Genomic DNA, 26,769 nt, shown 5'->3' with positions numbered 1-26,769 from the left:
GCTCTACATGCATTTGTTGGTGTTTTTCTGTGTATGTGTAAAATGTATCTGCAGAATTCTGCATGTAAAGATTCTGTTGGATGTTTGTTTGGTATAGCTATGATGACTCATGACATGTGTCTTGGTCATTTTGCCCAGACACTAAGTGATGCACCTCAGTAAGGGCATTATACACTGCTTGAGGGATCTCAAGCTGGCTTGATACTGTGCTGAGTGCAACCCGTTCCTGTAAACAAATAAACTTTGGGTAATATAGGTCTAGAGGGGCACGATCAAGGTAACTTGATAGTCTGATGTAGAGCCTCTCCAGTAAATGATTGAGCAGCATTTCCTAGAGGGAGTCAGGAGTCAGGGGGAGTTTTCGGGAATGCAACATTGCAATACATTGCATAAAACAAATGTTGCGTCCTCAAAACGGAGTAGGGATACTTTCCATTTTCTTGTGACAACTTTTATTTTAGGCTTGGTTCAGTTACAAAGTTCGTTTTTTCTTAACAACAGAGAAAAACTCTTAAAGGGGCAGCACTCAAACAAATGCAACCTCCTCTAATGACAAAATATGACACCATTATAGCCATGTGATGCCTAATATGTTAGCAGAAATGTTAATAGAATAAAAGAATATATAAACATCTATAATTCCGCTGCAAACATAAATTCAAGACAACCTTTTGCCAGTTGTACCTTTTTCTTCTAGGGCGCAACACTCTCCCCGACTAAAAAAAAAAAGGAAAAAGTAATAAAATACCATTAAAGAAAGAAAATACTGGCATGTCTTTTTTCCTTTTCAATATCTATTACACTACCACTGTGAATTAATACATCAACAACAAACACAAAACCAGTAAACTGGGTGGCATACAGTTATAGTCACACTACCGAGTACTTCCCAGACTACAAAGCACGATCACAGGAGAAATAGCCAAATATCTTACGCCTGTTTCAGTGTACTGACTTACTTATTGGTACATTGGTAGGCCTCCCAAGTCCTCTAAGTCACAAATGACAAAAGCTACCATTCCACCTTGCTTAATACATTATTGTATTATACATGCCCTGAGTTGTAGTATTACTTATTACTGATGTAGAGCTCTAAATTCTGTTACACATCCTCTGCACATCATACTAATATTCTTTTATGTACTCCATTGTGTTTGATTTTAATAATCTCAGGTAAATAAACCTTTCAAATGACTATATCATAACTGTATCACTCAGCAAATGTCCATTCAACACACCATGAACTAAATCTTTTCTTAAGTATTGTCTCTGTTCTTCCCTCACACTATTTATTGCTTCACTGATGTGTATGTAGGTTGTCCTAGGTTGTCATAAGTGTAGATAGTTCTTGGTTGGTGCCTCCTTGTGGATCGTCTTGGTCTCCCAACCTCAGAATCTTCCTCTGACACCTCTGCCACGTCCTCTTGCATTTCTGAATCAGAACTTTGCACTTCCTGCTCCAAGTCCTGCTGGATAGTCTCCTCAGCTTGACTCACATCCTGAGCAGGTCCCTTTTCCTCCTGAGCCTGACTCCTCTCGTCCTGGTCAGATGTCTCAGTCTCAGCTTCCACTCTCGGATGCTGTTTGGCTCTGGCTACCTGTTTGGGTGTAGGTCCAGAGACTTGGGCTTGTGGTTCAAGACTTGTGTCCTGTGTCAGTTGAGGCATCCACACAGCATACTCTTCCTCGCTGAGGCTATCTGAATCTTCAGGATGAGTATGAATCCTTGTTTTCTCTCTTTGTTTGTTTGTTGTTTTTCTTTGTTCTGCTTTCCTCTCTTTCAGCAGTGTAGCTCTCTGTCCATCAAGGAGGTAAGGGCAAGGTAGCAGAAGGTTTCTGTGTAAAACCCTCTCTCAAGTCAGTCCCTTCTCTTTCCTTAACTACATGTACCTTGCTTTCCCAGTAAGCACAGATCTTTCCTGGTCCTCCCCTTTCTGACAGGTTCCGGATCAGTACATGGTCACCAGGTTCAAGAACCGAACTCCATACTCTCTGGTTATAATGTCTCTGTCCTCTTTTGGCTGATTTACTCATGTTCTTTCCTGCAATGTCGTATGCTTCTTGCATTGATTTTTGCCATTTCTCAGCATATCCCACTTGAGATGTCCTATTTTTCTCTTCTTCATTTGGAAACATGAGATCGATGGGGAGTGTTGGCTCCATTCCAAAAAGAAGAAAGAAAGGTGAGAAACCCGTTGATTCATGCACAGTGGAGTTATATGCATGGACAACTTTGTTTAGATAGTCTTTCCAATTAGACTTCTGGGTTTCTTCCAGCTTGTGGAGCATGCTCAACAACATTCTGTTGAAACGTTCTGCTGGGTTTGACTGTTGGTGGTATGGCGTTGTCCTTGAGTGCTGTATGTTGAAACAGAAATGTTAATAGAATAAAAGAATATATAAACATCTATAATTCGACTGCAAACATAAATTCAAGACAACCTTTTGCCAGTTGTACCTTTTTCTTCTAGGGCGCAACACAAACCTGAGATGAAAATAAAATACTGGTTTTCTGTTTATTATGGCGAGTCACGGCACAGCTCCAGGGTAACTCTGATAAATATTACCTATCGCTCACTCACTTAGAAAACACCATTAATCTCATGTTAAATGCATATATCATCATGATATGATTCACCTGCAAAGACCCACCCTGATCTATCATTTTTCTAGAGGGCAAACAGAAGAGAATATGAGGAATCAATGCACATAATATAGTATGAGGGTATATTTCACTAACTAGCAAGAGACAATTGGATAGCAAGCTAATGCAACAGTGCAATTAGTTAGCTAGCTTACCTTTCAGGAAGCAAGAGGAGCTAATCTGACTAAGAAACATTGATTACCAACGATGTCTGTGGAGATTCTCAAAGATCCAGGTCATGGTTATCCAAGGAGGGTTGAATCAAGGGCAACTGGACTAAAATGAAGATACTTGAAGACATTTCGTATCTCTTCAAGGGGGCTTCTTCAGTTCTGACAGACTGGTGGGTAGTCCCAGGTATTTAACCTCTGCGGGGTCGTTATCAGGGTCATAGATACCACTTGGTACGTTAATGCTCCTGGCAAACCATTACTTACTCTTTGACTCTCACCATCCACTGGAGCATAAACAATGGTTTATTAGAATCCTGCACCAATGAGCTGATAATGTACCAACAAGTGCCCAGGCTCAAAAGAAGGAACACTAACACCTGAAGGATGCACTTAAAGCTTGTGGATACCCTAACTGGACCTTTGTGAAAACAGTCACAACATCCAGGAAGAACAATAACCCTGCAGGTGGTGAAGAAAAGAAGAATTATTGCAACAACATTGTCATTCCTTACGTGTCTAGAGTTTCTGAGAAACTCAGGAGGATTTTCAACAAACACAGCATCCCTGTGTTTTTCAAACCCAGCTACACACTAAATCAGAAACTCGTCCACCCGAAAGGCAGCACACCCAAAGAGAACCAATCTAGTATATGCAGTCCAATGCAGTGAGGAATGCACAGACTTGTATATCGGGGAGACTAAAAAAACCATTAAGCAAATGCATGGCTCAATACAAGAGGGCCAACTCTGCATGTCAAGACTCAACAGTTAACCTACAACTGAAAGATAAGGGACACTCTTTCAATGACAACAACATGCATATTTTGGATAGGGAGGACAGATGGTTCGCAAGAGTAGTGAAGGAAGCCATCTACGTCATAGAACCATCTCTCAACAGGGGAGGAGGTCTACGACACCACTTATCCCCCAGCTACAATGCTGTGCTTTCATCTCTTCCCAGGATTTAACAAGCATTGACATTTAGCCTCATGTGACAATTCCAACAACTGTCTTTTACAGATGGCCTCAGGTGACTCCAACGACTCTTAACGATTGTCGTTACAACAGCCAGGAGCACTAATGAACCAAGTGGTATCTATGGCCTTGATAACGACCCCACACAGGTTAAATACCTGGAACTCCCCACCAGTCAGTTTTTTTTTTCTTTGTTTTGTTTTGTTTTGCTTTGTTTGTGCCTTGGCCCACATGTGTCCTGAAACCTCATGAGTCCCCCCACATCCTTCTGCCTCTCCTCCGCCGACCAAGACCAAAAGGATACAAGATCCACCTACTATGGATAGAAAAGGGCAGAAGCCCTGAGCTATCCCTCCAGGCCCATGAACTTCTACGTTCTTCTACGTGATTCATGTTTCATGTTTGATTCATGTTACGTACGTTCTACGTTCTACGTGATTCATGGATAGAAAAGGGCAGAAGCCCTGAGCTATCCCTCCAGGCCCATGAACTTCTACGTTTCTACGTTTCAGTCAGTTAGAACTGAAGAGGCCCCTTGGCTGAGAGTCCAGTTGCCCTCGATTCAACCCTCCTCGGATATTGATCACCAACGTAGCTGACAAGTGCGCATATTTAAACTATGAACGAAAGTATAATGGTGGGTGATATCAGAAAACATCAGATGCCATCTTCTCTGTCGGGAAGAGGCTGGAGATTGAAGGATGGAGTTTGTTTTTTTTTTTTGAATGGATGGTTGGTGGGGTGTGTGTGTGATGCAGGGCATGTGTGCTTGAAGACACCGATTGCTACAAGCTCCCTGCTCTTAAAAAATAAAATACTCAAGTGTACCACTGTCAAATTCACAATCTGACAACTCTTATTCATCACAATCACAAGGTCAGAAAAGATTGAGAGACTGCTATAAAGGCTATTACATTTGAGAATAAACTGAAATGAACACAGGAAAGAAAGTGCCACATGTTCTCAGCAGAGGGCAGCATTCAATCACTCACTTTAATAGTTCAATAAGCTTCACATGACTGACAGTGTGAAGTTGCCTTCACACTGCGAGACACACACAAAAGTGTGAGCTGGAGAGATCCTCAACACACTTTTACCAACTTTGCAACCTGTACATTGGCTCTCCAGTGAGGCTGTGATGGTGACGGGGTTTTTAGTGTCACCTCTGCCTTTCACAACGGTGATAAGCATAATGGAGAGCCACACAGGTCACTGGTAAGCATGTCTCATGAATAGGTTTAGAAATATGCAGGGGGGCTTATTGACTTTAGTTCGGAAGACAGCTGGAAAACATGGAGTGGCTTGGAGATTAAAAATGAATTGTTAAAAAAATTTTTTGACTGTGTGTTTGACAGATTCAATACGCAGGATGAGTCGCAGGGTGAAGATGAAGGCCACAGTTCCTATGGAGCTTAAAAATGAAACTGAAAAGCAGGTTGAAACAAAATTCCATATGTCAATGTAGTTAGCACTGATGTGTCATTTTGTCTATGTCGGCCTGTGGCAAGAGTTGCACTCATCTAAGGGTTAAAGGCAAATAACAGAGCAACAGATAAACATGAAAAACTGTTTATTTTTTGTTTTTAAATTAAAGGAAGAGAGACCAAAAACCAACAATGCATTTGTCCGTCTCAAAATACTCTTCCACTACTCAGATAGTAGATACTCAGATCCTTTAAGTAAAAGTACCAATACAGCAATGTAAAAATACTTCAAAGGGTCACCAGATAAATCTGAGGGGTCATGAGATGATTAAAACTTCTGATACATAAATTTGTTTTCAGTTTTTGGACTTTTTCTCTAATCTTTGATTTTTGGTGAAATATTGGAGTTTAGAGGGAAAAATCACTCCTTGGTGGAGCTGTTAACAACTCATAGACACCTGAAATGTGACCCCGACTTCACACTGCTTTTTGTAAGATGTAAAAAGCCAAAAAGGTTGGAAACCACTGGTTTCATCTTTAACAATGTGTTGTATTTTAAAAGCTTGTTATATTATCCATTGTGTCAAATCTTCATCTGAAAAATCACCAAAGCTGTTGAAGTGAAGTAGAAAGTACAATATTTCCTTCTGAAATGTAGTGGAGTGGAAGTATAAAGTGGCATCAAATGCAAATACTCAAGGCTGAAATGTAGTTGAGTGGAAAGTATAAAGTAGCATCAAATGCAAATACTCAAGTAAAGTAAAGTACCTCAAAATTGTATTTAAGTACAGTACTTGAGTAAATTAGTTACTTTCCACCACTGCTGCCTTCCCTACTCATATTGATTCCTACTGAAGATGAAAATCTTTAAGACCTCACAAATATATAATTTGATTTTCAAAAAGGCTCATAAAGGTAATTTCTTAAAACAGCTGGTTACTGTAGTTTTTTACTAAATGTTACTCAAACAGGAGGAAATAGTGCATTTGTTGGGGACTATTTTCAGCAGTGGATGAACATGTCACCCAGTGCAGCAGTGTGACTCATTTACGTGTTTTTTGGACAACAGCAGGGCTCTACGGCACAGAGGAATAAGATATATCTGACTTTGAATACTTGTTAGTTGACAATTTATACACTTCTACTTATTGGTTGACAATAAGAAACATAGACTACCATCAGACATACTGATATTTGCAATTTCTGGTGTGATATTATAGTTCAAATCAGTTTAAAGGAAGATTTAAGGAAGATAGGAGGAATGATTACAATGAGGAAAACCTCTTTCAGTGTTCATGTGGACACCTGACTGTTGTTTTAAGACAGATTTGAAAGACTGTGAACCCATCCTTTAACTTGAATTAAATCAAAATATTTTTGATTTAAATCAAAATCAAAAATAATTCATAACTGTGGAACTGAACTAAAATAAACTAAACTGCAACAGTATTTTCACTCTTATGAAATTAAAAAACAAGGTATTTTCTGTGTCTATATTTCTTTCTGTAATGTGCACCTTTTCTTGTCTTCTTGTCAAAAAATTAATTAACCATATCCAATTAATAAATGAATTGCTGAAACCAAATTTAGCTAAGACGGACAGCATATAAGACCATTCAATTTGGTCAAAAGCCTTTTCTTCTCATGCTGATATATATATGTTGATTGGGAATAAACCCAGTCTGATCTGGGTTTATAATTTTTTTTTTTGAGATGATTTGATAAAATTTTGTTTAGTAATTTTCTTTCGACTGGAAGGAGAGAGACAGTATTGGACAGTCTTTTCAGTATTAGAGAAATGTTGCCATGATATAATGAACATGGTAAGGATCCCACCTCTCTTGCAATGGAGTTATTATTATAACAAAGGTTCAGGAACAAGACCATGCCCCTCTCTCTCACTAAATTCAATCACCTGCGCCTCACTAATTCAATCATCCAGGCATACCTATATAAGCATGTCTAACCCCTTTCTCTCCCGTTCGTCTCAGTTCTCACGCGACCTATGACATGCTTGCATCACAAACATTTACCTCCCGCCCGTACTCCATGATCCACAACTAGATCCAGCAGTACCAACGTGATATCTCCTTCACCACCACATCCACATGGAAGCCTTCTCCTCCAGACACCACGCTTCTGATCAGCTGGGATCCACACGCATCCACACAATGGCCCACTCGGACGCGGCTCTTTTCCAAGCGATTAACATCTTCAACCGGATGTTTGCTCACCTCTGGCGAGCTCTCAAGGAGACGGCCGTCCCACTCCTACGAAACAATGATAAAGAAAAACTTTCCAACTCTATGCAGACTCTACTTCCATCAAGTCTCTTGCCGGCAGCTCAAATCCTCTCGCTCTTCTGGGTTCATTGTCTGCCACCGGGCCGCCGCAAGCCGCACAATGATGATGTCACAATGCCGCCTACTACAACAGAGCCCAGACTTCTTCAGCCCCGGCTGAAGCCCAGGCTGAACTCCAGGTGCAAATCCCGTTTCGCCGAACCGATAACAAAGCCAGGTTCTTCCTGCTCCTCTCTGCCTCTACCTCCACCACCACTCTGGACGGCCGTTCACTTCCGGGTTCCCCGCTCAGCGCCACCCGTACACGGCATGTCGATGACGTCACGACGCAGCCAACGGCTTCAGCCCTCTCACAGGGCCAGGTCGTATCCTCCCCTGTGCCTGCTCCCTCCCTGTTCCCCGACACCCAAATGTTTTTTTCTGTCTTCAGCACCCCCCGTCGCTGATCCCCTCGCTCCAGCTGTCGTTAACACTGTGCCCACGAGCACTTTCACGCTGGCGTCCGCCACTCCACCCCTCCATGGCCTACAAAGCCAGGCTTTCCAGTTCTGCACAACCTCAAGTTCCACCACCACTCCAGCCGACCACTCGCTTGCGGGTTGCCTACTGGCACACCGATGATTCCATCCTGCCGCCACTATGGCAGGCCAAGGTTTCCCCACGTGCCTGCTCCCTACGTCTTAATTGCCTCGTGTTTTTGTTTCATCCCTGCGTCTATGAGCCGCACATCTTATCACTTCACATGCATTCCTTCATCCCTCATCCCTCATCCCTTTATCCCTCGACCTTCGACCCCCATCCCTCATCCCTCGACCCTCATTCCTTCATCCCTCACTCCTCGATCCTCATTCCTCAATCCTTATCCCTTCATCCCTCGACCCTCATTCCTTTATCCCTCACCCCTCATCTCTTCATCCCTTACCCTTCGACCCTCATCCCTTCATCCCTAACCCTTCCATCCTCATCTCTTCCTCCCTCACCCTTCGACACTCGACCCTCATCTCTTCTTCCCTCACCCTTCAACACTTGACCCTCATCCCTTCATCCCTAACCCCTCCATCCTCATCTCTTCCTCCCTCACCCTTCGACACTCGACCTTCATCCCTTCATCCCTCATCCCTTCATCCCTCACCCCTTGACCCTCATCCCTTCATCCCTCACTCCTCAACCCTCATCCCTTCACCCCTCATCCCTCAATCCTTCGTCCTTTCATCCCTCACCCCTCGACCGTCATCCCTCACCCTCATCCCTTCATCCCTCGACCCTCAATCCTTTGTCCCTTCATCCCTCACCCCTCGACCATCATCCCTCACCCTCATCCCTTCATCCCTCACCCCTCGACCATCATCCCTCGCCTGCTTCTTTTCATTCATTCAACCTTTATTTACATCTAGAGGTATCATTGAAGGCATGCCCTCATTTTCAGTGACATTGACTGACTGTATCAACTGCTTTGCCATAGTGAACGATTTTCACTGCAATCGCTTCATATCGATTCATTGCTTCAGGGAACCTGGTTTTCCTCATCATTAGTTGATACGTAAGGAAGCCACAGAGCTCCCTCCTTCCTAACCCCCTCCGTTTTGTATTTGTTTCATTTTCATCTCATCCTTGTGTCTGCAGGCTGCAAAATCAACCCCTGCACACACATCCCCTCATCCCGGCATCCTTTCCTCTTCCCTTCCTTCAGCTGCAGCTACCTCAGTGCTTTCGGCTCCACCAACCCCTGCAGCTCTTTTCTTCTCTTTCTTCCCATAGCCACTACTGGTCCTGCTGTTACCTCAGCCACAGTCGCACTGAGCCACGGTGCTCCCTCTACTGGACCCACTCCATTTCCTTCAGCTTCAATGCCTCCCACAGTCTTTCGTTCCCTTCACTCAAAGTCCTGACCCTCTTCTGCTTCACCACCTTCACCTGTTCCATTCTCAAGATTAAATCTTCCACCATACACGTCTATGCCAGCAGAACTAACGTCTCCATAAAACTGTCCTCAGGGGCACCATACCTAGCCTTGTTTCATGCACACTTCGGCATGTTATCTGTAAGTCCGAACAACATCTTATGCCAAATGTTTGCCAGTCACTTCAGACTTCCTGGCCCACTACCAAACTCTCCGCACAGGCAACCTGTCTCCCCACATTGACAAAGTCAGTCCACATCCTTAACCGTACTCTGGCCAATTCTTTCGCACTGGAGCCACTTCAACCGCTTTCAAATAAGAAATCCAAGACCACCTGTTAAAATAAAATAAATAAAATTCTCAACCGCTAGATTCCATACCTACCTCAGCGACATTCAAAGAGCCTGTGCTCACTTAGTCCAATGAAGTTAATTTTGGGGGATGACAAAGCAGAAAGCTCATCGAGACATGTCCCCCACCCTGAGTCTCGACCCCTGGGTTCCTAGATGCTCCAGCCTCTTTGTGATTCCATTTGGTCCCCGGTCATCCCCATGCCATCGATCCCCTTCATCCCTCTCCTCGACCCCCATCAAGCCCACCATACACTATCCTCATTCAATCCTGAACCCTCTCGACAAACCAAATAAAACTACTTTTTATACTGTTCAAATGACGTGGTCTTTGTTAGTGAATGATTTAACATACGAATAATAAGCAGAGCCAGCAATGAGCTATATGCATTCTAAAATTTCGCCCCAAACCCATCGGGCCTTGTTATTTGGAAACTGCTGAATTGCTGCCTTGACCTCATCTAATGTAAAATGTGCTTCTAAATCTGCTACTCCTTCTTTATCCCATTTAGTTAGTTTACTTTCCTCTAAGAACTCATTAATTGTAGTCTGGCTGGCAGACTGTCTCAGTAATCTAGCAAGTAGTTTACGTGGTTTATCACCTACTTCAAATATTTTTTATTTAATTTTTTGATTTCACCTAACAATGCTATTGTTGGGGAGGATTGGTATGATTGTTCTAATCTGTGTAAATTAGCCTCTATATCCTTGAAGGCTTCTTCATGTGATTTGCGCTTAGCTGATGTGTGGGATATTATGTGCCCTAAATTGAAAAATTCACGTCACCTCTACCATTTGATTTAAGAAAGAATGAAATATCTTCCTCCACCCATACTTCAAAACACCAATCCTTTTGTCCTCTATTATCTAAATTAGCAAACTGCAAGTCTAATGAGACTGGACTGTGATCTGAAATCAGAATAGGGTGATAGGGGGCATCCATCATAGCTGAGATGAGTTTAGAGTCAAGACAGAAACTGTCCATATGTGAATATGACTTGTGGACTAGGGAGAGAAAAGAATACTCTCTTCCCATGGGAGATAGTAGTCTGAAGATACCCACAATGTTTAGATTTTTTAATTAAGTTTTTAAAAACTGTCTGGATTTTGATTGTTGCAATGAGGTTGAAAAGGTATTATTTAAGTTAGTGTCAAGAACGCAGTTCATGTCCCCAGCAATTATGAGATTAGTGTGATCTAAATTTGGGATTGAGCCAAAGACTTTCCAGAAGAACTCTGGGAAAAGTTCACCAGAGTCACTGGCGTAGAGTTAAGATGGCCTACCAAAATTAAATATCTACCATTGTGATCTACTATCGTTGTGTTCTGAATAAAAGGGATGCTTCTCCTGAGTAATATTGCTACTCCCTTAGCCTTAGCTCCAATATTAGCAATCTATGCTCGACCCAGCCAATTTGTAAGAAGCACTGGTTAAACATTGTGCTTAGCATGTGTCTTTTGCAGTAAAATAATATTGGGCTGTAATGACTTAAGATGTGCGAGGACTATTGTCCTTTTTTATGGGATTTCCCAGACCCTTTACGATCCAACTAACCAGTCTTAATGTACTATTGGGTAAGTTGTTTCTGGCCTTATGTGTCAATGAGTTGACTGTTTAAGATTCTGTTAGCAAACATAACCGCATGACCTGTAATTTTATGTGTACCACCAATACAGAACATAAAAATAAGGAACAACTCCCACTCACCCCCAACAGATATGAGGGGCCTCCCCAAATGACGCCCTTCTCTAGCCTTCCTGGTTCCAACAGGCTGTTCCAACAAAGTACAGAAGAAAGAGACTAAATGGAAAAGAAAGAAAAAAATATGTATATGGCTTATGTACACATACAGTTAACTGAGTGCTTATATATAATCATACTGCCGTCACTTCAAAAACACGCACACATTTAAATATAGCAGTGGAGGCTGGTCCATAGAGGCAGAGGAGGTTGATCCTCCTCTATTTTTTGAGAGGCAAAAGGGAAATCAAAATATAAAAATGAATATTTGTTTGAAATAAACCATTACCAAATCTCAGTATTTATAAAGTATTTTTTCTCTCTTTTTTGGAAAAAATCCATTGCTGAAATTCTGTTTAAAATGCTTCAACAACGACACCTGCAGGGCGGGAGGAGAAAGAGCAGTGTGTGAAGTGGGGGGGGGGGGGATTGGTGGAGGTGGAGTGGGGGACAGAGGAGGACGGGTGCCTGCCTTTTATACAGGCTATGGTGCCTGCTGACCTCCGCAGGGCGGGATCTCTTACATTGGACTCAATGTATTTCATTTTTTTTCATGCTAATCTGGCCATGACACGTAAAATGACGCTCCAAGGGAGGCTGTCCTCCCTTACCAATCAACAACCAGAATGCAATATTGACATTGGTTATTGACATTGGTCCAATGATAGTTTCCAGAATTCATCTTCAATTCTCTCCACTGGAAGGCAGAGTAGCATCAGTAGATAGCTCCTTGTGTTAGCCAACGCAACAGTTAGCTTGTTGTAACAGCCTGAAGGACTCTTTATACATCCATGGAAGGACTGTTAAGGACTGTTGTTAAGCTAACAGGAGAAATTATCTGGTCTGTGCAGTGCAGCAGCTGCAGGACGCTGCCGTGGAGGCTGGAGAGAGAAGCAACCGGAGAAACAACCAAGAGAGTTAACTTGTTTGTCATTGTTGCTAATGATATCAGACTGGTTAACCAGCAGCCACAAAGTTCTGTTAACTAACAAACAAGATGACCAACAGTCACAAATGGACGTTATGACATGAATACTTCATCTCCATGAAAGAGAGAAGAAGACATCAGATAACGTGAGTCAGATACAGCTTCTCTCTCTCTGTCTCTTTGGTCGCTAATTTCATCTCTGATGGTTAAATGTCTCTTTGTGGCTTTTTTGTGTTTTTTTATCTCCTTATAATGTGTTGTGGGTAACGTTAGTTTGCTTTTGGAAGTTACAGTGAGCTGTCTGGACTCACTCAATCATTCGTTTTTAATTGAGTGGTTGTTCAGTCACCTGTTGATGTTGTATGATTAGTGTGCAGGAGGTCTGGCTGCTTGCTTCTGTCAGTTTCTTTAGTTCTAAGCTGAGCCGTATGTTGAGTAATAAGCTTAAAGTAGCTAGAATAACAAGTGTTAACTAGTGGTGTAACTGATTGTAGTTGATCCATCATCCGTACGGATCGCCCCCCACGGTTCGGCAGGCATATGAACTGCGGATTAATTGCAAAATTTAATGTCTCATTTAAGACAAAGTAAACAAACTGCGGTAAGTACAAGTCATGGGCAGACAGCATGTCGCTAACAGGGATTTTGAAGAGCAACGATCAAACCAGCATCTAACGGTCCGATGTGACATTTGAGTTATGTTTACCTGCTGTTTAATGTGCTGCAGCTGAGCAGCTAATTAGCTATCTAGCTGCTAACTGAAGTTAGCAGTGAATGTTTGTTATCATCAAGTTTTGATGATGTGGACAGAGGCTGTTTCATTTACTGTTTAAAAGAGGAAGGTTTCATGCCTCATATTGCAATAACTGAGCATTGAATATTTTATATATTTTATTTTATCTTATTTAAACATTGGACATCTTAAATGTTGTTTTCATTTAAGACCTTTTTCCGCTGATCCTAATAATGATCTGATCCATGACTCAAATCCATGATACGATCCGAATCGTGAGTTTTGTGTTCATGTTAACACCCCCGGAGTTAACATGTCAGCTTTGTAGACTAGGCCTATATTTTGTATATCGAACATATAGATAATACTTTCTGATGTGAACCTACACTTTTAGATCTGTGAATGTTTTTAGTGTTCAGTCTTTCTATTATTCAGCACTGATCATGTGATATCTTGTCAGTTTTTGATGAGAACATAAATTTGTTGTCACGATAGAACAATACTATAAATTTGAATTTCACTTTGTTGGTAAAATGACACATTGGAACCAATCCAGGGCTAAAATGAGCACTTCTTTGTTTAGAGACATAATGTATATGCTAAATGTATTTAAAGAAGCAGCCTTTTCATCACTCAGGGGTTTTTGTTTTTGTTTCATTGGCATATAAAATTGCCCCCCACCCCTCCGATTTCATCAGGTGGGGGACAATGATATAGTTTGATGTGGTTTGTTGTAAGATTCCATGTTGATTTCCTCCTGTCCTCCCCAATTTTTTGAGTCACCAGCCGCCAATGAAATATACCTACTTGTAGCACTTGTAACTTACGAAAATTATAAGTAATGTGTCTTCGTCCGCTGTTATACAAAAGCAAGCTGGGTGTAGAGGAGGTTGCTCCTCTATTTTTGAGAGGCAAGAAGGAAAAAAGTAATTGGTTGAAATAAACCATTACCAAATCTCAGCATCATTATTAAAATATTTTTTCTCTCTTCTTTGGAAAAAAAAATTCTTGAAATTCTGATAAAAATGCTTCAACAGCGACACCTGCAGGGCAGGCAGGAGGAAAAAGGAAAGTGTGTGTGAAGCACACACTTATATTCTTTCTAATGACCAGGAGGGGGCGATTCCACTGGCTGCAAAAAAAGTCTGTATGGAAGTCTATGAGAAAATTACCCTACTTCTCATTTGATTTATCACCTCAGTAAACACTTTCCTAATTAGTTTATGGTCTCAATCGCTAGTATCAGGTCTTCTTCAATGCATCATGATGTTCATTTGGTAAATTATGGTCCCATTTAGAGTAAAATAGACGATAGAACAGCGTTTGCTTTAGAGTGTGGCTACGTTGTGATTGACAAGTCGCTACCATTGCAACAACGTTGATTACGTAACGTAAACATGGCGTATTCACTATATTCACCAGAGTATAGGCGTAGCTGCTGCTATTTTTATACAGTCTATGGCTATTTCACAGTGTGTTTTCAGTTCATTAAAGCTAATTATAACATTTTGGTTGCCTAAAAAGTCCTGTTCAGCATTTGGTTGTGATAAAAGACCCTCGGATGTCGGATGTTCAGATTTTCCGGTGAGTACATTTTGTTTTAATGGTTTTAGGCCTGTTTTTCACTAATGTAAATTAGCATTAGTGTTAGCATTATCAGTGTTAATCATAGATTGTAAATGCACCATGCTAACCAAGCTATCAGCTAGTGCTATAGTCAGCTCCACCCTCTCGTCCAAATATGGTCACTTCTACATGAATGTTAAGTTCTCTTTATGCATCAATCCAATTCTGGCTCCAAAAATCAAACATGGTGACGGTCAATCCAAGATGGTGATGGTCAAATCTCTAAATTCGAGGCTTCAAAACGGCAGTTCACAAACCGATGGGTGACGTCGCAGTGACTACGTCCATTTTTTTTTTTACGGTCTATTATGACATGGATACTTTATCACCATGAAAGAAGGAAAAAGACATCAGATAACGTAAGTCAGATACCTTAAGATATTTATTTTCATAGCTTGACTGAAGTATAGACTACGTCATGTTTCTTAATCTTTCAGGCCACCTTTGCTTGTTATTGTACACGACTGTTTTCCTACCTCTTCGAGTTTTGATTGAGCCAAGACTACAGTTAATGTGTCAGTTCTGTTTTCACACACCATGCTGTCATGCGCTGTCATCGCCTTTTTGATAAGAAAAACTGTCAATTACAAGAGAAAACAATCATGGCACATACTGCACTGTTTCACAATGTGATTGTAGCATAGTTTTGACACTGGTGGCACTTTGTTTTGAAAATATTCTGCAATAATTATATTTGATGTGCTTTCTTTAGGGGACTCTTACGTGATATACAGTAGTCAAATCTGATCCAATAGTCAGCTCAAATTAATCAATAATACCATCAAACCTCAGTATTGGAATACATTTGGCTGATTGAAGAACATTCATTCACAGTGAGGAGTCTTTTCTCAAAGTAGCCTAAGTCAGTTTTGTGTATTTATCTTTAATAAACATGTAGGCTAGACAATAGGGCTGTTGGTTTCATTCTTTATTTACAGAACTTGAAATTGAAAATACCCCCCCAAAAACCCATAAATAAACCCTTATATAACATAAATAACATATATAAAAGATAGATATAGCTAAAACATATACACACAATACCTGTTTTATGGAGCTGGGACCTCTTTAACCTCACATTCGTCACAGCACTCCTGTCTGTCACTGTAGTTCCCCTGCCTTCCCCCTCCTGAAAAAACCCGTGGAGTCAAAGTTTACAGGGCATATTTTCATAAGTTTGTAAGTTGCGCCCTGTTGTCTGCAGCTTTGACAGAGAGTATTAAAGACTGAAACTGTGCTTTGTGATGTCATTATCAATGTCCATTAGGCTTGGAGTGCTCAGACTACTTGCCTTCTCTTTATTTAAATATCCAGCTGTATTTTGGGCACTGCTTCAGTTCATACATTTTTCTTAGCTCTGTTGGGCCTCATATGCCCTGTGTATGAGACAAAGGCAGGCCTGCATGTAGTCATAAAGCCTGACTGAAGCCTGTAGGGACCTCTTCATAGTTGATTTTATTAATATTAACAGAAATAAACTGCGGCCCATACTCCGATAAGTGAAACAAGTACACACAAACGAACCAGACAATACAAATACTAAATTAATAAATATTTTTAAAAATAAATTAGTCCAAATGCTTATGAAAAGCATGCTGAACAAGTGGACTGTACAGCATTATAATAATGAATAGAGCCTTTACTGCCTTTTCTTGATTTTTTTTTTTTTAAATGTATGAATAATGTAACACACACACACACGGCAGTCCACACATTTACTTGAAAAGTTTATAAACTTTACAAACTCTTGTTAATCAGATGTATTTCATATATAGATCGATCTATATATATATATATATGTATATATGTATATGTATATGTATATATATATGTGTATGTATATATATATATATATATATATATATATATATATATATATATATATATATATATATATATATATATATATATATATATATATATATGTATGTATGTATGTATACACACACACACACACACACATATCTATCTAATGAATGTATATAGGCTATATGTATATAGTGCCCCCTCCTGGTAGATATAGGAACCTGCCTCTTTAGATTCATGCCAATGTTTGAATTTACAATAAAAAATCTTGTTCCATGTGCCCCTTTTTAACTTTGAGCACCTGCCCCTCTAAAGGTCTCTGTACAGCCCTGCATTTGAACATAAGAACATAACATAACTTGAACATAAGAAAATAGATAAGTAGCCAACTAGTGTAAAATTACATGACACCGTGGGTTGGTTTTTATTGTCCTGTCTCCTGTCCTCCCCAATTTTTTGAGTCACCAGCCGCCACTGGTAGAAAACTAAAATGAGTGTTGGCTGCCCTGCATCTCTTCAGGATGATATTAATATATTTCTGCTGTCTTTAATAAGATGAAACTTAGTACAGAACTTTTCCATGTGCATGTAATATTGAAGCATGGCACCAATAGCCCCACCTTGTGGCCGTTAATGAAATACCATCATATCTCTTGAACACATTATTCAATTACCACTGATTTTAGGTTATATCTTCAAACATAAATCAACAACACTTATTGCTGGGACTCTTTCAGAAGCTGGGCCAGCTAGCAGCAGCAGATGCAGCAATCTGATGCATTTTCTTCAGGAAATACAATTATTCTAGTCATTATATTTGTATTTTTAGGGTATTGTGTTTTATACTTAGCTAAAGCCAATTTTCCACGCTGGTCTATTCAATTCAGTTCTACAGGAAAGTTACAATTAACTGATTTAGTTGAATTGTCCTTTTAAGCAGATGAAAATTATAGCTCTACAGTTCAATCTATCTCATTATAAGTTTATTAATAAGCACTGATCAATACATCAAATAACCAAGTAAACATTAAACGCATGTTTTACTCAGGTTAGGAGACTCTGGATCCTCCTCAGCTCTAGTTTATGGCAACGATAGGACACCATGATAAACAAACAGGAGGATCTTGGTTCCCTGTAAAAAAAAATCCAAAGCAATTATTGGACAGCAGTGAATCTTTGCAATCTAATAGTGCTCTCATTGTTCTTTTCGAGCTTTTAAACTAATTCGTGATTGATCGCTCATTATCGGTGACGGGGCCCCTGGAGACAGCTGAGACCCTCCTTCCTTTTCACAGCGTGAAAGCAGCTATAACTTTTAAATAGTCGACTCTGCTCCTTGATCTGGCAGCTCAATAGTCTTCGAGACGTTTGAATAATCATTGTGGCCTTTTTCCCAATAAAGAAGGTGGAGCCGCCCAACAATTAAGCACTGGAAACCCAATATTACCTAGTGGATGGTGCAATAGTCTGAGGTGCAGGTAAATGGCCTTAATGATCATAAGTTCTTTGAGTGCATTATACTTTTCACGAATATTTTCATACCCCTCAGCTGTTGAGCTTTAATCCTCAAGCCCAACATGAAATAACTCCAGCTGTACTCTTTCATACATTGACTGCAGCACTGAGTCAAAAATGTTGGATTGATAACCCTCTCCACGTAATGACAGGAGCGTCTCTTAATAGCACACCGATTGATGTTGGCTGTTTGGATGTGAATCATTCTTCGGCCTCGCCGACAAAAGCATTAACAATGAGCATCATCGATAACAATGTATTTATTTTTTTCAAGGTCGGATCAATTTAGGTCTAGGTTTTATCTTGGAAATCTATTCCCTCAATTTGTGCTCTGCAGCAGGATCCAGACTATAAAAGTAGAGGTGGTGTGGTGGTGCTGCTGCTCAGAGCTGCTGCTGGTTCAAGGAGAGGCACTATGAGGGCTTCAGTCACCCATGGCAGACTAAATGGAAATAACTAAGGTTGAGCAGGTAGGTCATGTAATAATTTCTTTTAGGCTGCTAGAGCTGATAAGATATTTTTGTTTAGAAGATTAGAGAACAGTTTGCAGGGTCATGATAAGGAGCTGTATAAAGCAGTAGCTGTAAAGTAATATAGATTAGCCAGAAACTAAAAGAAGTACAAGAGCTCTCCAAGGCCAGCTAATGAATTATACAACAACAATCTCCTTGATAATAGTTTGTTAGTAATAATTACTGAAACTTTTTGATGCTATAGAGGCTTGTCTGGAATACCTTTTAAGTATACAACCTTTGCAAGACAATGTGTTAATATATGGGGAATACTGAAAAATTATACATTCATTTTTAATTTCTGGATCTTGTCATCAGGGTGATATAACACAGAAAATGGATGTTTTCTTTCAAAAGTTGGGAAACTACTCAAACAGTCAGTGAAAAGTCTCTATAAGCCTATTTCACAGCAGACACATGTCATAGCAGGAAAAGCACAGGTGCAACTAGTAACAGTGATGGCTGAACTTGATTCAGGTGGGCTGGGTCCTGGGATTTGTTATTGTGCATAGTGGCTAGAGGGGGAAATTAGGAATCACATTGCTGATTCAAATCTTTTTGTTCAGGTCAGTTCAAAGATTCGTCGTCACAGATTATGTAGTTTGTTCCTTGTTTTAAACTGTACACTTGTATCACTTTTAAGTGGGCTTCAGTAAAGGAATACATCAATAGTTTATAACTGTGTTCAGTCCAGTACTAAACTGGACCTGTGGTCAGCAACCTCCTATTTGCAACAGTTAGCACATTATGGTGATTATGGCTTTTGTAGTCTTTTAATAAGCTTTTAACCATGAAGTAACATACTGTATATGAGGCTGAACTGACAGCAGTACTCTCAATCACCACTGAGAGGAGCTCCGCTTATAAAAGCCACAAGTTCTGTGACAATAGTGATTCACGCAGTTCAGTTTGAAGATTTGGTGTTAAAAATTCATCCGTACACCTCTAATACTGCTACTGTTGCTATAGGAGTTCAAAAACTGTTTCCCCATTCCATACCACACACTAATTGTATACATTGTGTATTACTTTTTGTCATAGTTCACTGTTTTCACAGTTAATATACACAAAAAAAAAATCTTTTCTATTAAAAGGAAATTATGCAATACATGCACTGACATGCAGCAAAGTGGGACTAACAAACTTCATAAAAAGAAAGCAAAATGTGTTAAAAGATTTCATGCTTTTTTTTTTTTTTTACTGTTTTTCAAGCGATCTTCCTCGAACCACCATCTGCAATAACAAAAAGATGAAGACATCGCGTGCGCAGCAGTGCCTCTCTCCTGGGTGCCAGCTGACGCACAGCAAATTACAGAAAGTCAAAAAAGTATTCCAGCGCACACCAGCGTACTAGGATAGACACTATTTTATTAGGGGATTACTTTGCTTTGCTGGAATACCTTTTTTGACTTTCCACCATCTACAATATTTGGATTTTTTCAGCTGTAAGTAGCTCCATCATTTGTTTGCTTTGTGAGAGACTTACATACAACAACAGCACACTAAAATCAAATGTTTAGTATGCATACTATTTTTTTTCTTACTTTTCCAGTGTGAACACACAACTTACCCAAAACCTGCTTAGAATTACTATGTAATGTAAAGTTAGGACACAGCTAAAAAGTCTGAAGTGGTCAAAAAGGTTAATTGCTGCCACACTCACGCTGGAGGAGAAAGTGATTCTGTCGTTAGACTGACTGCAGTATGTGGTAAGTCCAAATGGGGTCGCTAGTGCTCCATGTGTGGATGTACCCCACATTTTAAACAGCCAGTGCAAAGCGAGAGAGGGAAGTCTTGAGCACCATGTATCACCATATTATCTGAATAGTTCTCAGAGTCTTCATAGCCCACAACAGACTTTATCTCCAACAGTTTGACCAAAGTCACTGCTCTCATTCACTGTAGTCTGTCCTGTGCCCTGCCTCTGCTGATAAGCCCATATCACATGTCTTGTTACAGCTGTAAAAACATGCACAGAGAAGATTGATCTTTGTGTTGTGTGCTATTATAGCATACTATTGTGGTCAAAAAAGAAAAGGTGTTTGGACATTTGTTGCTAATGATGCTTTGAGCATTTTGTCAATATGATAGCTTATAACCATGTCCATCAACGCCTGGTGAGAAATGATCAATACTTTTGCAAAATCAATTAATTGTTTTATCAATGGGTGAAAGTGTTTCAGAGCACATTTAAATATCAGATCCGCTCACAATTAGTCTAATCTGGACAATGTAATTGCTTTTTGTCCTTCCTCTGCTTTTTTTTTTAGTCCAGTCTGCTGAGGAGACATGAAATGCTAATTTGTTTATTTCAAGGAACTACTATATTTAATAATATATTTTTAATTTGGGTGTGGTGGTGCAGATTTAAATGGATATCCTACTTAGCCAAAATGGATCCTTTATGTTTTATTTGTTCTTTGATAGTTTGAAATTTGCCTGTTATGACTTGAAGAGCCTCTTGGGAATCATTAAAAACGTTGGAAATATAAAACAATGTGATGATTGATGCTGGGCTAATAGTGCTGTGATGGAAATGGTTAAATATTTTCCTTGATTTTAATTGGTTTATACAGTATTTTAATATCCATTAAAATTTAGATCATAATGCACAAGTCATAATAGTGAGCTAATGTCAGTATTGTATATGGAATAAATTTATTATTTCACACCAGTAACATGGGATCAATATGAGGCAGGGTCATACTTGAATACAGGCACCACACTGCTTAGCAAGTTCAACATGTCTGTGTGTTCTTTAGCTACTTGTTATTGGTTTATTGACTAAGGGAACGAGAAAACAAACAACTGCCTTGCCACCATTATTGCTTTCCACACCCCCTCACTATGCACTTAGTGTTGGCTCACTGCAGTTCACCAATACACCTCACACATCTGTGTTTGTACAGGAGCAAGTGGATGGACAGTGTTCCTCCATTGCCTGTAAACAGCTTGTCACTCCCTGCCCTTTTTCAGATGGCGGGGGTGGCAGGCTGGTGGTCGTCATGGGGGTTAAAGTTGATGAACGGTGCGTTGTGTTTGTCTGACCCACTTCATTTCATCCCAGACAGGCTGCGGGGGCTGCAGGTTGTGGCCAAAGGGGCAGCCTTGCTGGAGTTAATGACAGGGCTTTGTTCGGCACTGAGGCTCTCGTCAAGATAGGCCTGGGCCAGACAATAGATGGGGTCACAGGTCCTCAGAGACCCTGGGTGAGAGGGCTAATGAGTCAGTATTGAGCTAAGGGGAGCAGACCAGTGTGGTCTGCAGCCCCAGGCTCAGATGGTTCTGACACAGCCAAGGAAAACTTGTTTGTTTCGTTCCTGACAGGAGGCTGCAGAGCCTCCATGTTTTGGTCTTACCAGCAAGCATTTGACACATCCAGTCGCACATTTTTTTCACAAGTGTTCAGGGCCAATTATTTGAGCTCAATGGAGAGTTGTTTAGTCACCCATACAGCTGGCTGCCTGTTCAATACTGTCTAAACGCTGGTACTACAGGTCATCTTGAGCCTCACACATTCTGATCCGAAAGGTACCTATAGAAAACCCACCCAAACCCAACATGTGTATATTCATTTAAAAACAAAAGTGGACCCAATTTGAAAGGGACTTGAGGTTAGACAGACCTGTTCTGAAATAGACCCAAGGAGAATTTGACTGAAATAGAAAGAAGGCACCAGAAACTATCAAGCATTTATGGTCAAAGGCAGCAGCAACACAGTCTTTATCCTGAACAAATATGATGCACCATGTGATATTAGGGTATTAAACATTCTGGCACCCAGGCCAGATAAGACTGAATATAGTTTGGACCCTGTTCGACGGGGTTCCTGGATCAAATCTTGGATACTTAAGACCAAGTGGACCCATGAAGACCTGTAGCTGAAACATGGCTCCCTGTCAGCACATAAGTAAACGTGCATGGGTGCCATTTGGATACTTTGGTATGGATGTTTTCTTATATACTTAAACTTGATTAATTTTGAGTGTAACATTAATGTGCCAAATTTGAACCCAACTCCTAATAGGAAGGTTTATCAACCAATATGCTTGTTTGATCAACCCACATCACTTTGTTGAGATTTGGGAACCTCTGCAAACCTCTGTGACCTACAGTTACCAGTAACATCCTAGATGTATTATGGATCCACAGAGATATTCATGTGTATCACTGCAAAAGTATAAAAGCCTCAGTATGCTGACAGTGTCTTGAAAGCCTCTTTCTTACTTTGGAATATTTCTCAAGCTAGCTAGCTTTTTTCATTCACACAACTACTGCTTTCACTTTTCCTGTGCACAACCTAGCGTAACACCATGAATGACTTCAAGGAGAGACTGTCGGAAAGCGTGCGCCCTTATCCCCATTTGTACAATTCATTGTGTCAAGACTTCAAAGAAACACAAAAGACAGATTTCTGGAGAGAGTTTAGAGGCAGTAGGATGCAGCTAGGAGGAGGCTATGAGCGTGGTTCAGAACAGGTAAAAACACTGCCTTTAGATGTGGTTGGATGACTTGTCATATGAAGTACTTTGTTTCAAGCATGTTCAGCCCTTCCTGCTTAAACAATTCCATGGCATTCCTTCCACGTTTGCACTCCGACAGTTAAATCAACACTGACAATATTTCTGTGCATGAAGCTCGACTGTGACTCCTTCAAGCTTGACTGGCCCCTCTCCTCCTTTGTTCGACTTTGTAGCTTTTAATTTTGATCTCTTTACACATCCCCCCTCCCCCCATTCCGCATCAATCCATCAACTGCTGCGACCCTGGCTTATCCAGCCGTGGCATTGACCTCTCATCTTCATATTGACCCACTGTTTCCCATAACCTCTGACCTCTCAGGGTCAAGCCTGCAGCCGTCTGGACCTCCTCCTCCTCCACCTGGCCCCTATCTTCACCCCTCAGATGGTCCAGATGGATTAGCCTCTGCTCAGGACGTCTGCGGGATTACATTGTTGTCTCAGCAGAGGGGTTGCAGGAAGCTCCAGGTCTGAGCAGCAGCTATCTCATATGTAGCATGTTCAACATTTTTCCATCAAGCCTTGAATCAGTCGGCTTCATGTTATTCCATTTCTGAATGAATCATGACTTGCTTCCTTTGATGGCATTTCTAATGTGTTTTTTTCCCCCTGACTAGCACAATACAGATGCCGAGGGAACTTTCTCTGCCTGTCTCTCATTCGCTCTCTGTCTGTCGCTCTCTGAACTCACTGTCCTCATTCCATAGCCTGGTTTTGATACATAGTGTCCTGATAGTTTGCTGGGGAGAATCTGGGTCAGTGTGGGGAGCCTGAGATAGCACAGGCACAAGGCTGACTAGAAATACGTCATACATTGCTATGCAAAGACTAGAAAAAACAATACTGCTCTGCTGCTTTTTAACAGCAAATCCCATACACCTACCATACCCATGGGATATATCTGCTTGAATTTGAGCAGTATCAGTATGTGTTTTGGTGGGATCAGTAATAAGGCACAACAGAGACCAGCACAGGCAGACTTTAAATAGGATGCCACATAGGTCCAGATAATATTTTTTATCGCGCTCAAGCAGAAGTGATGCAGAAAATTGTTCACATGAGCACATTTCATTATCAAAATTGACTGTTTGATTGCCTTGACATTTTGAGTGACATGTCCATTAGTTTTGGATTAAATATTACATCACTGAAGTCTAGACAGCCATCTAATGCGCACATGATTGAATTACATGGATTGGAAATATGTTGCGAACCAACAATATTGGTATTTTTGCAGTTAGTTACAAAAGTATGTCTTATGTTTGAAATGATTGTTTTGTTTTTCAGCATATTTATCTTGCTTTTCAAATATCTTGCTTTTCAAATTCTTTGTTTTTCATAATTTTTAAAAGTGTAAGATTGTGTTTTTTCGTGCAAAGTAGGACTTGCTCCTTGGAGCCGAGTGCGCTTTGGTCCGTGCAGCATTCCTGATTCCTGCTGAACTGAGAGCTATACGGGGGGGGAGGGAGGGAGAGAAGGAGCCGTGAGGGAGGAGGGGGTGGGGGGGGTGGCAAGAACAAGAGAGGAAGTGAGTGTTCATTACAAAGTGTGCCTCTTGGTTGTGGGCATGCCCAGTAGAGTTCGCCTTGCAGCCAGAAATCCAGCCTCTAAATTTGAACAGGAGGGAGACGAGGTGACTGAGCAGACTTTTGTTGCTGCTCTCTCTCTCTCTCTCTCTCTCTCTCTCTTTTTCTCTCTCTCGCTCTCTCTCTCTCTCTTTCTCGCTCTCTCTCTCTCGCAATGTTATTTTCTCTTCCTCTCCCAGTAGTGAGTGTGTGGAGAGATTTGTGCTATGGAAGAGCAAGAGGAGGTGCAGATTTCAGCTAGTGCAAAATACAGCAAGGGGGAAGTATAGAAAAGAAGAAGAAGATGAGGAGGAGGAGGAAAAAAGGCAAGAGAGAAAGACTTCACCCCCATCTCCCTCTTCCTCTCCCTCATTCCCTCCTCTGCCAGCGACTTTTACCTCAGAAATAGCGGAGGGACCAACTTCAAAAGGCAGTCAGGAGGGAGCTGGAGTGTGAAATCTGAGAAGAGAAGCAAGATGAGAGGCTGACCGGCGCTGTGTTTGCTATGCTGTCCAGGTCAGTGCCCAGGAAAGACCAAACAACTGCTCACTCATTTCCATTACTGCTTCTGCTGCTTCCAAACTCTTGTTTACTGAGTGCACATAGTGCAAATAATGCTTTTACATCCGCCTGTACTTTGAATTGAAAGAATATGTGGTTGTGCTGGTGAGGAATTGTGTAAAAAGACTTGACTGACAGACTGAATGACAGACTGCACACCGTCTCCTCTCAGCACCATCCGACCGGTGTCACTTCACTCACAGCGGAGTGAAGTGCTGAAAGTCCAGCTGCTCCCTTCAGCACTACATATGGGAACTGTTTAGTTGATCAGCTCAGATGTTCACACGCATACACGTGTTGAGGGAGGACAAACTCGCTAAAATCGAGCCACGTGGTTACGATAAGAGAAATCACAGAGACGTACTGTAGGCTGGGCGCTCACGTGGGGGGATTGCGGCGGAGGTACAAAGACCTGATTAAATTTCAAGTTTTGTGGTGGGAGTTTGGAATGGGTTTTTTTCATGTTATTGTTACAGAACTTCTTTCTAGTCCTGTAACAAAAACAGTGTTTTAAGTTGTCAGTATTTCAGTTGCGGTTGCTCGGTTTGTTTTACCTTGAAATGTCCGTTTTGAATTTTAGCAGTGAGGATGTCTATTCATTTGTTTTCATGATGTTGTTGTATTCTCATGTAGTAAACTAGGTTTCATTATTAATTTGATTCAGTTTCAAATTCATGGCACCTTGGCCTTAATCCTAAATCTCCCAAATCCAATAATATTATTTGATTTAATCAGAGTGGGTTTACAATTATCCAGTAATAATATTAACACAGCAGTGATCAACTAGAGATTGTAAGCCCACAAAAGTGAATATATTGATGATGCTTATTTTATATTGGACCTGTCAGACAGCTCACCTGTCTGGGGCTGTCCTCTGTTGAGGCACCCCTGAGGACCTGTCCCATTAGCTGTCCCAGCATGCATTGCCACTGACAACGAAGTGTCAGCAGTGGCCTCCCAGGAGACTTGTTGTTGACAGGTTTATTATTCCTGGATTGTGGAGGTGGGGCACACCAGAGATACTATGGAACTATAGGGAAGTAAACAGAGAGGGTTTTGTGTCGAAAGGTTATTATTATTGTTGTTGTTATTATTATCATTATTATTATATTCCAGTAGTAATTCAGTCTCTTATGTCCGCTGGTCTTCCATTTTCAAATTTTTTTCCCCCACCAGCTCACTGCAACGATGTTGCTGAACTTGGGCTGCGGATGTTTTTTTATTTAATTTTTTTGCAATCTTTTTCTTGATTAATCAATTGATTGTTTTGTCTTTAAATTTTCATACCTATTATAATTTCCCAGAGTGAAAGTGATGTCTTCAAATTGCTTGTTTTATCCATCCCACTGTCTTAAAGCCAAATATATTCAAATCAGCACATTTAAGAAGCTGGAACCAGAGAATCCACCGTTAATTTTCTGCTGATCACCAAATACCTACTTTTGTTTCAACTTTCATTACTGATTACCAACACACTGTACGCACTTTAATGCT

At 40.8% G+C, this 26,769-nt stretch overlaps 2 long non-coding RNA genes across 3 annotated transcripts in view; one reads left to right on the top strand and one right to left on the bottom strand.

Annotated features, from left to right (window-relative positions):
• Nucleotides 1-501: 501 nt before the first annotated feature.
• LOC137185657 (uncharacterized) overlaps nt 502-26,769 on the bottom strand; it is a 150,656-nt gene continuing 124,388 nt past the window's right edge. The window contains exons 5-7 of one of the 2 annotated variants that reach the window (XR_010928895.1): nt 26,133-26,305; nt 11,477-11,569; nt 502-2,358 (exon numbers count right to left, since the gene is read on the bottom strand). This is a non-coding gene — a long non-coding RNA (uncharacterized lncRNA). The remainder of the gene's footprint in view (nt 2,359-11,476; nt 11,570-26,132; nt 26,306-26,769) is intronic. The other variant, XR_010928894.1, reaches the window with a different exon arrangement.
• The window catches only part of LOC137185656 (uncharacterized), a 105,078-nt gene continuing 103,042 nt past the window's right edge, over nt 24,734-26,769 (top strand). The window contains exon 1 of the long non-coding RNA XR_010928893.1: nt 24,734-25,230. This is a non-coding gene — a long non-coding RNA (uncharacterized lncRNA). The remainder of the gene's footprint in view (nt 25,231-26,769) is intronic.

This window comes from Thunnus thynnus, chromosome 7 (genome assembly GCF_963924715.1).
Source record: "Thunnus thynnus chromosome 7, fThuThy2.1, whole genome shotgun sequence".
In the NCBI taxonomy this organism is placed as follows: Eukaryota; Metazoa; Chordata; class Actinopteri; order Scombriformes; family Scombridae; genus Thunnus; species Thunnus thynnus.
The sequence above is the reverse complement of the archived record's forward strand: the minus strand, read 5'-3'. Positions and strand labels throughout refer to the sequence as shown.